Here is a 2,617-nt window from a genome sequence, read left to right on the forward strand (position 1 = left end):
CTAAAAGTCACTTATGAACAATCCCAGTCCTTGCAGCCTTTCCTGGGTGGCAAACAGTGATGTCACCTGGGGAGGAGCAGCTGCCCTGTGACAGTGATACCAGGGTATTATATATATATGTATATATGTGTATATATATATATATGTATATAATATTATATTAATTATATTATATTAGTTATATAAAATACAAGATAATATTATATCAATATTATTGCAATATATTATATTATATTGATATATATTATATTACGTAAGTATAATAAAGTTGACATTGCTTCACAAAATCAGTTTTCAAAAAATCTTTTTCATGCCAAAACTCACGTCCCTCTCACTGGAACAGGCTCATTCTCATTCTTTCTCAAATATCCTGGTTCTGAAGGACCATGAAGCTCTGCTGATGGATTCCCTCCCATTGCCAAGAGCCTTCTGGAAGTTCAGCAATCCTTGCCCTCTCCCCTTCAGGATCTTCCCAAACCTCCTCATGCCTTTTCATTTGCCAGAATTTATTGGGGTAGAGTTTTGGGTGCTGCCCAAGTGGGTGGCCAAGGCACCAAGGAGAGGGGAAGGATCTTCCTCATCCTCCCTCACAGGGTGCACCATGAGCTGGAGGAAAAAGCAGCCCCAAGGGGGAGGGCAGCCCTTTGCAGTCTGAAGGAATTAATTAAGGAATTCTGAGAGTGAGATCTGCAAGTGTTCCCAAGCTGTGCTGAGCTCAGAGCTCCCTGTGTCAGAATCACAGGAAGGAGCTCCAGGATGGAGTCCAAGCCCTGTCCCCAAGTGCCACATCCAAACTTTTTGTGAGAGCTTCCAGGGGTGGTGGCTCCAGCCTCTTCCAGTGCCTGAGCACCCTTTCATGAAGAAATTGTTCCTGATATCAAATCCAAATCTCCCCTGGCACAGCTTGAGGCTGGTCCCTCTCCTCCTGTGCCTGTTCCTGCTGCAGATCCCAAATTTCCCTGGCTGTCCCCTCCTGTCAGGGAGCTGTGCAGAGTCAGAAATTTCCCCTGACCCCCCTTTTCTCCAGCTGAGCCCCTTCCCAGCTCCCTCAGGAATTCTCCAGCCCCTTCCCAGCTCTGTTCCCTTCCCTGGACACCCTCCAGCCCCTCAATGTTTGTCCTGGTGAGGGGCCCAGGATTGCACACACAGTTCCAGGTGCAAAGGCAGAGAATCCCTGGGATAAGGAAACCACTTTCCCTGGGCTGCATCCCATTCTGGCAAGGACAGAGACACAGCAGAAATATCAATTAATCCCAGATTAATGCCAATCCCTTCTTTGTGCATCCACCATGCATAAATTTATTACCTTCATTAAAAAAAACCTCCCCAAACCTGTCACAGGCCCTCTGATTTCACTCATGCAATCTCATCCCCTTGCCAGGGATTACAGGGATATGATAAAATTCAGGCCTGAGTCCCTTTAATTGTTCAGATGATTTGTAAGCAGGTTTAATGTACCAGGTGGAAAATCATTCCTGTTTCACCAGCACCTAAAAAAGAATTATTTACAGGGATGTGAAGCAGGGGTGGGGCAGGCAGAGCTTGATCTCCTGATTTAAATCCCAGGCAGCATTCTGCTTGGGAATGACACCAGATGGGATTCCAGGGTGCAGCTCAAGGTCATCCAAACACTGTGCTCTGCTCTGAACTGTGAGTGGGATCATCAGGAACCACACAAAGCCAGAGCAGAAATTTAATCCAGTGCCCCAGACCCAGGGATCCTCAGGAGGAGCACTGGGAATGCTCCTGCCCCTGGAGTTTAAGGACACAAACAGCCCTGGTTTGGAAGTGACAGGGTGGGAAGGAAATCTCTTGGCACAGAGATATTGTAGGGAAAGTGTGTTTATGCTGTGGCTTTGTAAATCTAGTTTATAAGTAGTTGTTGGAGAGGCAGATGGTTCATTTAATGCTGTCTTATTTGAGACAAGGCACACACACCTGCAACTGGAGACAGAGCCACTCCACAGTATCCTGTGGAAAACCTATTCCCAAAGCAACCCCAGACCTGCACACCAAACCTTGCTTGAACTTTTCTTTTTTTTTCCCTTTATGATGAAATCACTGCTAACTGAGCACTGATTTCACTTCACTGCAGCATTTCAGACCTGTTTCAGTCCTGAGCAGTCCATGCCCAGGTGCCACCACTCTATTTTTACCCAGCACTGCTCCAGCCCTGCCTCCAGAGCCAGCTCAAGGTGACAGTGTGACCTTCACAGCAGCAGCACCTGAGAGCAGCCCTGGGATCCCCAGGATTGATTCCTGCAGGGAATGCAGCTCTGGAAGCATCAAAAACATTGTGCTCTTAAAAAAAAAAAGGTTTGGTGACTACTCCTAACACCCTGTTAGGGAGGGGACTGTGCCCCTTCACCCCAGCCTGCTGTGCTGTGTCAGCTCTGGGTCCTGCAGCTGCAGGGTGTTCAGAGGAGAGCATGGGGATGTTCCAAGAGCTGGAGCCAGGCTGGGAGAGCTGGGGATGTTCACCTGGAAAGGAGAAGGCTCCAGGGAGAGCTCAGAGCCCTTCCAGCCCTAAAGGGGCTCCAGGAGAGCTGGAAGGACATGGGATGGAAGGACAGGACACAGGGAGTGGCTTCAAACTGAAAGAGGACTGAGTTAGAAG

The sequence above is a fragment of the Erithacus rubecula genome (genome assembly GCF_903797595.1).
Source record: "Erithacus rubecula genome assembly, chromosome: 3".
Taxonomy (NCBI): domain Eukaryota; kingdom Metazoa; phylum Chordata; class Aves; order Passeriformes; family Muscicapidae; genus Erithacus; species Erithacus rubecula.